The following is a 12,273-nucleotide window of genomic DNA, read 5'->3' as shown; positions in this document are numbered from 1 at the left end:
TCATCCGAATCTTCCTCCATTATAGTTTCAAGCATTGTGCCACAATACATTTCCTCGTCGGAATCTAATTCACGTGGTTCAATGTTGTCCCCGAACTCCGCCCCTCCTTCAAAGGGACGGTACCTGTCGTCATCAAGAATGTCCCTATATTCTGGGTTCCCCCTGGAAAATCCGTTAACCCCTAGATCCATATCTGCCTCAGTAGAGAGCCCCTTTAATTCTGTCCTCTCTAACAGTCCCTCCTCGTCGTCATTTAATCTTGGCCTCTCTTCCCAGCACGTAATAAGCTGTTCACTAAGTAGGTCAGGTGACGTCACAGTATTTATACCTGAGCCGCTACCGATTATATCATCTTTCTTACCTTCCTCACTGAGCCCCCGTTCCTTTTCCAGTTGTTTACTTTCTTCTGTGTATCCAGCAGCCTTTGCCATTTTAATGGCTTTCTTCATGACAACTTTGGGGACTTCCCTCCCCACGGACACAGGGGCCCCACCCACAGCACCTTCCCCACCCCAACATTCTCCTCCGTAGCGAGTAACCTCCATGAGAACATAATAGTAATGATAGCAGCAATAGCTGCTGTAAGAAATCTCTCAAACGCTCCATCGCCAGCGGTCGCCGGTGGTCCCGTGTTTGTCGCGAATAACTCGTCCATGGTTGCAGTGGCTTCATGCACACCTGAGTCCCGGCGTTGGCTCTGATGATCCAGGTGGTGTTAACTCGCAAGCGCTTGTCGGCAATCCATGTCAGGGTAGGTTTAGATAGGGTACAACTCCATGTCACAAACTCACGTCGCCATCACGAAGCATGTTGATGGCGAAGTCCACGTATTATTTCCCAATACAGGTGTGAATGAAAATAGAACAGCGCATTCCCGAACAATGTCAACATCCAATGAAATCGTCTCCTCGGCGTCACGTGGTCATCCAGGGCGTGACAGGCCATTAACGGGATACCGTGTGTAGAACATTGTCCTGACCTCGTCTCTCACGTATTTAATTACTTCAGTTGTTTTGAGGTGAGTTCATCCCGCGGCGATTGGCAGATCGGACAACTGACCAGCTAATCCTCCATTGTCTTCAACCTGCTTCTCCAAATACCGCTCACTGAGTTTTTTCAACGACGACAACTTGAGCGTGTCTCGTTATATCGGGGATCGACGGGACGCTTGCTATTGTTGTTGGCAATCGATTTCACTCAAGGATATGTGCTCCCGGTTGCGATCTATATTTCCTCTCCTTAACTCCAAAATCTGAAGTGCGCATGTTTGTTTCGATTCTGTGATGCCTGTGACATCCTCCCAAGTGAGAACTGACATTGTACGGGTGTAATATTATACAAACAGGACGTGTGTTGTCCAAGCAAACATACATTGACAAGGTTATTATTAATTTCTAAATAATGAAATTAATTCTGCTGACCCGGGCCATATCGGACACGTGCTGTGATTAATACGTACATGACATGGCCCTGGGTCACTTGCCCAGGAACTCAAGTAATAAATGATACGAGAGTGTAATCAAATATGTATAGTCAGTTTCAAAATAGCTAGCTTACACAGACATTCTTGGCAATACGTCGCCCGGTAAAGGTTCAAAACATGTCGTAGGCGTCAACAAACAACTATAATAATTAACACTAAATATCATAGTTTACACCAAAATACATATATTTGATTACATGCGTGAAAACATTACATAAACAGATGCTTGATGGGCATTTAGAAGTTGAATGGTAACATTACAACGTATGGTATGTATTTACAGCTTCTATATTATTTACAACACGACGTTTCTGGGCTGCTTCTTGCCTCTTCATCAGTTGAATGATGAAGGCGCAAGAAGTAGCCCAGAAACGTCGTGTTGGAAATAATAAAGAAGTTGTAAATAAATACCATACGTTGTTATGTTACATAAATATCTATATCGTATTAAAAAAATCATGTTGATAATTCTATACATAATTAGTCAGTGGTATATGTTCAAATAACTTCTTTTCTTTAAATCATTATAGTAAGATAACTCAGATCAAAGGTGTCCTCCTCATATATTGTTGCACTGACTATCAACTGTATATTTCTGTCATTATACGTTCGTCCACATTGATACACCCTGTCATATATTCGCTTTCTAGCCTTGGAATATCATTGTCAATAGGGCATTGTACAAAATCTACTGTCAGATCTGGAGATATCACAAGTGATATCTACTGTGGAACACAATTTTGGATGATAAATTTCATTACTCAACATGGATAACAATATTCCTTCCGAGGTGAAAGATTGAACAACAAAACTCCACAAGTCCTCCGAATTTCGAAGACGTAATATCAGACATGTTAAAAGTCTGATTGGAGTTTGTGGAGACACCAGATGTGGGATTATTCAGACATATCATCTCCATGGGTGGAGGAAATGTATAAAACGTAGTCCCACTAAAACAGCGAGGCAGTGGTTGGACGTGCCAGACGTACCACACGTCGGCTTCTCTATCAATTTGCAAAATGACATTTTCAAAATGGCCGCTGTAATTTCTCTGTTTATATTGGATCATAATATTTGATTACAGTTTAGAGACGCCATAGTCAGTATCATTCACACAAACGTTAAGCCAAAAAGAACGGGTAGTTTCGGAGGCGACGTTGAACATGTCATACGTTTTAGTGACAGACGGGCAATGCTACGACATAAGCTCACTTGACGTTCATTCAGGTGAATTAAAAACGAAAACGTCCACCGTCAATGCAACTTTAGAGTGAGATCATGGGCCATGATTTGACAGATACAGCCTGATGAACAAGGAATCACTTAAAGTCCCTTTTTGAAAACAATATGGTTCAAGTAAAACTAGGATAAGAAATGAATTTCAGGCTCCTGTTTGAAATGCTGTAAAACTGTGCAGAAAATAGCAAATATACTGATTTTCAAAGATGAAAATTAATGCCTAAGATATCTATCATTAGACTGCATTATGTTTTTTTCTGAATTTTAAAAGTCTTAAATCAAATCATATTTAAAGATATAATCATGCGGAACCATTTTACAGTTAATTTAGAATGAGAATAAAATCTTGCTTTGCTCGCCAGTGCGTATGATCTTCAACACACTAACAAACACTCAACACAAATACACACATGCAATTAGCATTCCTAAAACTGGTAAGTACTACAATTAACACAGCTTGTGCACATGTCACAGAGTAGAGGGACATTTGTAGCAGATTACAACACATGGAGCGAGTTACAGTAGCACGTCACTACAAACCACAGCCTTTACGATTCTGTCGCCGATGGGATGTGTTACAAGAGTATGTGAATGTTGTTTTACGACACGTTCACATTGGAACTTTAACATGTGACCTGTCAATAACAGGGTGGTAAGGCAACCCAGTGGGTGATCGCATGAACACCAACCCACGCCGTCAGGGTCACGTAACAAATGTTCAGCCAAGTGTTGATTGCCGTTGGTCGTCTCGAACACCATGGTCAAGTCATGGAGTCCATTTCGCTAGAGGGAATGTACGCAGTTACATGGCGAGCATTTGAATAGTTCATTGTATAACCGATGCTGTATAATATACTTTGTTTCAGAAAAATATCCTCTGTTATTTGTAGCTTCATGAAAATTCTGAGATGCTTATTCATTTATGCACACACAGCATCATGAAATTCACTGCCGGTAATTCTTGCCAAACATATTTTTACCGCATTTGAGAACAGCTCTTGCTCTAACGTGCGCAGGTTCTACTCAATCTGAAATATTTTTTCAATAAAGCCACTGTAGGTATTTTCTTAATGGGTAAAAAGACACATCGATTTGAGCCCTTCCAAACTTTGAATATATAAATAGTTTAGAATTTAGTTTCTTCGTAAAGGATTGAACAATCTGGGTAAAAAAATCATACTTGAGGTGTAAAGGGAAATAACTCTTGTATTGGCCGCACAACACAGGTCCACATCTTGCGTCACTGGACTTGCCTCCCGCCGTTAACTGACACGCTCCGATTGGTGACATGAGTGAGTGAGTGAGTTTAGCTTACGCCGCACTCAGCAATATCTCAGCTGTAAGGCGGCGGTCTGAAAATAATCGAGTCTGGACCAGACAATTCCAGTGATCAACAGCAAGAACATCGATCTACGCAACTGGGACACGATGACATGTGTCAACCAAGTCAGTGAGCCTGACCACCCGATCCCGTTAGTCGCCTCTTACGACAAGCATGGGTTCCTGAAGATCAATTCTAACCCGGATCTTCACATGGCTGTGATGCTGTTGTAATAAGGATTTGAACAATCTCCTTCCATAAACATTCACCATACCCAAGACCATCTAACAAGGATTATGGAACTGTCATTGTTTTATACTTTGCAGAGGTAGGTTATTAGCCCTCGTGGTAACCGAAACTCACAGGGCTCGGTATTTTGTACACAAATTGCCGGCACATCTTCCATGATTGTTGTCATTAATCACTAACATGGAATGCCTAATCGATTGGATAATCATAATTATCACCTGATAACTTTGATAATATATGCGAATGTACATTTTGTAATTTTAATAGTTAAAATCTGGTTATATTTTCAAAAATAAAAACATGTCTACGTGTTGTTTAAGTGCTGACTAAGCGCCACCACAGTTATGTCATATCGTTAACTTTTCAAGGTGCAATGAAACATATGATAACATGAACAGAGAGGTAAAGTGTTTGGTTGCGTGGTTTACTATTCTGCTCTTTCCTTGAATACAAAATCTGTCCAAGAAACATGAAGTCAAATTTCAAAGACGCAAAATGTTGACAAGGTCTACACATGCTCTGGATGTTTCACAAAAGATTGACATCACAAAAACGTACAGTTATTATACTGTGTGATTGTACGCCAGGGTTGTCATAAATTCCATGAAGTCTCGACAATGTATTCCCCTTGGGAACTAGCCCGAACAAGTATTGTAAAGAAAAGATGGATCACAATCTCAGTGAAATCAGACCTGGGTCCTCGCTATACAACGTCATTTACCCACCACTTCAGAACGAACTTTTCGCGAACTTTGACCGACCAATGAAATGTCTACCAAGACGTCGGCATTAGCCAATCAGAAAGCAACATTCTGGAGCTGAACGACAGTAGTATGAAACTTCCTTGAAAAATATTTGGACACAGTTCTCGATTTCAAATCTAGCAAAGAAAGATTCTGGAATGTCGAAGTGGCCTATAGTGTAAGATAGTACTTCCCTTTGGCTATACTTAGTCTTTTCCGTTCAAATGTTGTTGTTTTTTCAATTGAAGCGAGAAAGTGACGAAAAGTTTGACTGAGTAAATCGAACAGAGAGACTGACAATTTCTGGATTTCATTTTAATTTCATTCTTATACCGGGCTGAGACCCGTGAAGATCCGGGTTAGAACGAATCTTCAGTAACCCATGCTTGTCGTAACAGGCGATTTTTGGCGATTTGGCAATTTACACCACATCTCTATATCCGACATGCTAACAGCTTAACTTATTTTGTATCTTCTCTGTCAAGATATGACTGAAATATTGCCAAAGTGACTTTATACTCAGTCATTCACTGTCACCTCTCTGGTCATATGCATGTTCCTTAAAGACAAAAATCTACTATATGTCGAGGTGTCCCCATTCACCAAGAGACGGAAATTGTCAACATAAATAGCGTATCTATGTTACTGATGTCCAGTGACATAATATATATAAGAAACATTCCTGGATAAACTAATCTCGTATGTCGGGAACAGAAAAAAAGGTCTTTTCATGTATCCCCGAATTGAGAGAGTGTAGTTTTACGTCACTTTAGCAATAATCCAGCAATATCACGGCGGGGGACACCAGCAATGGGATTCACACATTGTACCCATGTGTGGAATAGCGGGTTTTCAGCGTGACGAGTGAACGCTCTAACCACTAGGCTAACTCACCGCCCCTTCCAGTTTTCTATGGGCTAGATAATAAATAGTTGACTTCAAGACCATGGGCTAGATAATAAATAGTTGACTTCAAGACCTTGGGCTAGATAATAAATAGTTGACTTCAAGACCATGGGCTAGATAATAAATAGTTGACTTCAAGACCATCCTATCCATTTCAGTAAGACTGATATATTCAACATTTTGTCTGTATATGTAAGTCTATTATAGGGTACCGGCTGTGCGTGATTCGTGTTCATATGCTCACTTATAATGTTGGCAAGTTTACTTGTGTAGAAATACATTAATCACTGGCTTCATACAGAACATACCCAACATGTAATGACCTTCAGACACCGGGAGCTGTGACCTTGACACATTAATACATGGAACAAACAAATAGAACAAGCTGAGAACACATAGCAATATACTGCCCATGTTTTACTTCCGACCTCTGATCGCAGTATAAACAACATGTGGAGCTGGTGCAAAACCAGACAGTTAGAACGGTACTGACCAGTAGCAAGGAAGTGGACACCCAATGTCGGATGGTGAAACCGGAGCAGCAGATTGGTATTAAGTAGCTGCTGACTAAAAAATCTGCGATATCGGGTATTAATGTAAAAATGAAATCAACAACGTATACATGGTCTCTGATACTTCTGCTGCCGAATGTCCGGCAAAGCGGAATCACCAGAATGGCCTCGGTGTCAGACCCCATGGTGACACAGATGTACATGGTCATCACTGACTGTAATGTACATGTCACCACCACCTCGGTGTCAGACCCTACACAGATACATGGTCTCTGACTGTAATGTCGGTCACCACCTCGGCGTCAGACGTCAGACCCTACACAGATACATGGTCTCTGACTGTAATGTCGGTAATGTCACGGTCACCATCTCGGTGTCAGACCCTACACAGATACATGGTCTCTGACTGTAATGTCGGTCACCACCTCGGTGTCAGACCCTACACAGATACATGGTCTCTGACTGTAATGTCGGTCACCACCTCGGTGTCAGACCCTACACAGATACATGGTCTCTGACTGTAATGTCGGTCACCACCTCGGTGTCAGACCCTACACAGATACATGGTCTCTGACTGTAATGTCGGTCACCACCTCGGTGTCAGACCCTACACAGATATACATGGTCTCTGACTGTAATGTCACCACTCAGACCCTACACAGTAATGGTCGGTCGGTCACCACCTCGGTGTCAGACCCTACACAGATACATGGTCTCTGACTGTAATGTCGGTCACCACCTCGGTGTCGGACCCTGTCAGACCCTACACAGATACATGGTCACCACCTCTGACTGTAATGTCTGACTGGTCACCACCACCGGGTGTCAGACCCTACACAGATACATGGTCTCTGACTGTAATGTCGGTCACCACAGACCCTACACGTCAGACCCTACACAGATACATGGTCTCTGACTGTAATGTCGGTCACCACCTCGGTGTCAGACCCTACACAGATACATGGTCTCTGACTGTAATGTCGGTCACCACCTGACTGTGTCAGACCCTACACAGATACATGGTCTCTGACTGTCAATGTCGGATCACCACCACCTCGGTGTCAGACCCTACACAGATACATGGTCTCTGACTGTAATGTCGGTCACCATCCTCGGTGTCAGACCCTACACAGATACATGGTCTCTGACTGTAATGTCGGTCACCACCTCGGTGTCAGACCCTACACAGATACATGGTCTCTGACTGCAGTATGCTCCCGCTTTGCCACGTTGCATGTTTTGAAGGAAACTTTGCTATTCATATTCCAACCCAAAAGTGTCACGTTAGATCAAAGACTGACAAGCAATTTAGACAGAGTGAGCATACATATTTTGAAAATCGAGATCAGAATCTTCAGTGTTTATATAGTGTGGAAGTGCTGAATCATGTATTCACGTACATTTCTCAGACAGTACAGTGGAACCCCGCTATTCCGGACTTCAGATGTCCGGAACCCTCACATATCGGACGATGTTTAGGCAAACACATAAAATGCTTCTTTTAGAAGGAATCCTGCTTCCTGATTACCAACCGTCGAAAATACACAGTAACTCTCTCCACTAAACCACGCTAGACGACGTCATGACTTATCCGTCCACCCATATGTAACGCTGGACTAACAACACCTAGTCTCTAAAAAGAAAATATTTCACAGAAATATCGTTTTCTGAATAATGTTCATAAAATATAATAGAAAGGAGCCCTAAGACGTTCTTCCTTGAAACTGTGGTAATCTAGGCTTGATTACATTATAGACTTGCATGGGCTGTACTGGGTATATTATTCAGGGTCTGTATAACAGACTAATATAACGCCTTTCTTCCTCCTAGGGATCTCTCTCCCCACCTCCCCATCATTTACACCTACCCGCAGCCCCATAAATCACTCGCCCTTCTCGATCTCACCCTAATTGGTTATTATATACTCAATCAATTATTAAGTCAATATAGGATATTTCTGAAATGTTATTAACACATAAACCAAATTGGAAACTTGTATATCACAGAAATAGAATGCCTGAGCAAACTTACGGTTTAGTCTCTATTCGCCTACATCTCAATTCGCCTACATCCAATTTCGCATACAAAAACAATGTAGGCTAATTGGGATTAGAAAATCCACCCTATTCTTATAATGAACCTGACTCACTGGTCAGTGCCATACTAATTAGGTAAATCTTCCAAATTATCCTTACTCCATGTCTAAATTACTGTTGAACGACACACATTTTGGAAAATGTAAGCATAAATGGATAATAATATTAAATATTGTTTTGACGAAATTGGACTTAGTTATATCTGGAATTCCCAAAATGTTGAATGTAAACTAGAAGAGGCGTATAAGCAAGTGTGGTTGTCTACGGTAGAACATTCATCAAAAGGTATCTTATATAGCTCCTTATCTAACTTATATTGAAGGTTGAGTAAATATTTGGATATTTAAAATGATAATTGTTCACAGGCATCGTTACGTTATGAAACAGCAAATCATAACTTACCCATTGAAACAGGCCGCTGGAGCAATATTCAAAACGTGATAGAATATGGTAACGACATTGGCGATGAATTTCATTATTTATTTATTTATATAATGCATTACTTATTCATCTGTATATATGAAATATTCGACTGCACACACTATGTGAATATATTTAATTGTAACATATATGTAACCTCATATGCTGCTGTCTGTGGCCTGAGTTGAAATAAAGTTCAGTTCAGTTCAGTTGAAATAAAATGAAAGGGATTAATGCTCAAGCTAAATTGTAAAAGCAATAATGATATGTAGTTAATTTCTCACTGTAAAATACTCAGTTGTTATAAGGATATATAGTTGAGTAAAGAGGATTGGTGCATCCACTAAGAAGTTCAGACTGAGACAACATGTTCGTGATGAAGTGAGAATGGACATCCGCAGAAGTAAACTTCCTAAACACTAAACATATGTGATATGATGTTATATGATGTTATATGATGTGAATATCATTGTGATCGGAAACTGGACAAATAACAGAGTAAATAAATAACAGACAAATAACAGAAGTAAATTCTTTAGAAAATGTCTTTTTGTTCTTCAACTACTTCAACTAGAAGAGTCCACTTTTAGATCATAGGGGTGCCACTAGCTTACCATTGCGTAATCAACAGTCAACAGACCATGAAATGTTGTTTTAAGACAGTAGGGATGAAGGCGATGAGAACATGCCGATGGTGACCCTCCTAAACTCGCTGTGGGCGATATAACGGGACATGTGCGAGTCGTCAGCGCTATGACGTGGTCAATGACCTAACGGTAACTTGGTTGTTAGCTGCATGTTTGTTGACCACGCCCTGGTCCAAAGTACTCTGACCTGAAACCCGGCGGACGTTTCACGGGAGTTCTCTCCAGGATGAATAAGTAATGTGCTCTGGAATCGATGGATGTCTAGAACGTACGATAGGGAGTTGGTAAGTTCTTGAACCGTGAATCACGTTGTCACAGCCAAATACACAATGCCAACAATGTCACCCCCTCTCTCTCCCTCCCCCTCTCTCTCACACACACACACTAGTTATTTGTCCGTCACTACCCCTATCTCAAATATCTCTCCCAATTTCTCTCTCTCACTTATTTTGAAATTGCATCAACGGTAGGTAACATCATTTAACGTTAAAAAAAGATATTTCCGATAGAACAACATCTCTCGTCACTTCATAATCTAAATTCCAATGCTCACGGAATTAATCACATGTTATACAAAGGTGTAACGTAAAACATATACACTGGAGGAGAAAGCGACCAGTAGCACCATTAAAACAATGGCTTGAGTTTCCTCATTGTTGAGTTTCCTCATTGACCCTACTGTGTCGTGTAGTGACCCCCTGGTCGGACTGTGTGTGTCTCAGCTGGCGGGATATTATATATTATAGTGAAGAATGTTGACATGGGACAGCTACAGAATATACAAGTAATCCCTGATCTATATGCTGATAACGTTTAATTAACATTCATTCTGGCTCGTAGTGGTGTCACGATTTCACGTTAGCGAACATGTTCTATCTTCTTTTATACACGGCTATTGAAATACGGAATGTTTAGTATCTAAAAATTAAGATACAATCCTCGAAATATTCCTAACAGGGATTGTGTAGACAAGAAGACAACTAAACATTCCCATAAATACACCATGTCCGACATGCTCTATTGAAGTACTAGGCCGGGAGTTCACACCGAGCACTTTTCTCATTCATAACAACCAACTGATGAGTCAGTTCGATTGTTCAACAAAACTGCCAACCGCTTGACGAGAAAAAAAAATCCAGGAAAAAAATATTCCCACACCAATCGTACTTGTTTGTGATGATTTGAAAACTACCCTCTGTGAAAATACAACATAACGATACTAGAAGTATTGCTTGGTATATTATACCTGTAGATCCACGACAATGTCAATCTGGAGCTGTTTCTATGGCAATCAATAATAACAGAACACGTGTCGAAATCCGAGAATCAGATTCATGCAATGCTACCACGTGAACCATTCTCATGCCGCTAACAGTCTGCATGCTACATGAAACAACAGCCTGACAATTGCCGAACATTCATGCAATATAGGTGATCAATATAGGTAACCCAAATTATGTAAATTTTATCACATATAGTATTTACCTGTCCGCCTCCGTGTGTCTGTGTGTCCTTAGTTTACCTGTAACAGTTGAAGAATGAAATATGTCAATAGCCGAGCAAATCGATCACCTGCTTTCCGCGGGATTAAAGCTGTCACGCTAGTCGCTTGTCGATTGCAACATGTATTGATGAAACGTGGACCCTTCCCACCCTGTTATAACGCGATTCCACCCTTATATACCACCTGTCTGTGACAGCACTGTTTCAGGAAATGCGCCAAATGCGCCCGGCAGGTCGAGATGACATGTGTATTTCATTACAGGTTTATGTGAAGATGACAGTGTGGCATACCTCGTTATACCGCGTAGCCGACTTCCAGAAGAAACAGGCATCGCTATAAAGAGGTATTCGAGAGAAGGTACTGACCCATGACAGTGATTATCAGCGACGGCTGCAGTGTGATTGTTGAACGATTTGCACGTGAACTGTAAATGTGACAGGTGAAATTGACACCGGCGTTGTTCGTTTCATTATGGCGAAGTCGCTTGTCGTGCAGTATGCTCACGCTTAGCTGTCAAACATGGCATGTTTCGGTGGTAATTTGGCTGTTCATATTCCATGAACGAATGTCATGTTTATTACGCAATTAGTTTGACAGAGTGAGCAAATATATTTAGAAAGCCGAGATCTGAATCTACAGTGTATATTCAGGATAACTGATAAAGTGCTGAATCATGCTTTCATGTGCGTGTCTGTTGATAGTATCCCGATAACATGCTGTTATCATTGTCATGGATTTAGATATACACAATATCAACGTGGAGCTGAAAGTATCATTAAGAAAACAATTTACTTTAGTTTGTGTAGATGTATCAAATAATGGTATAAAATATTTATCATCCAAAACTGTGTTCCACAGGAGATATCGCTTGTGTGAGATCAAACGAACGAAAAATCGTTTTGACCAATGTGACAATGCTATGACGTCATCTTTGACGTCAATTTATCGCTGCACTAAAAGGCAGTAAAAGAAAGATGTACATATTTCATTGAAAATTAATGAAGAGTGATTTTGGATGATAAATAGAATCTCACCCTCGTGTCTTCTGATATCAAATATATCAACACTCGTTGATAAAGTAAAAATATCAAGCGGATGTGATATCGAAACACTTCCTCTATATCACGAAATCAGAGAACGAAAACTTTCATAA

Source organism: Haliotis rubra, unplaced genomic scaffold (assembly GCF_003918875.1).
Source record: "Haliotis rubra isolate DU_JTF1 unplaced genomic scaffold, ASM391887v1 Scf67, whole genome shotgun sequence".
NCBI lineage: Eukaryota > Metazoa > Mollusca > Gastropoda > Lepetellida > Haliotidae > Haliotis > Haliotis rubra.
The sequence above is the reverse complement of the archived record's forward strand: the minus strand, read 5'-3'. Positions refer to the sequence as shown.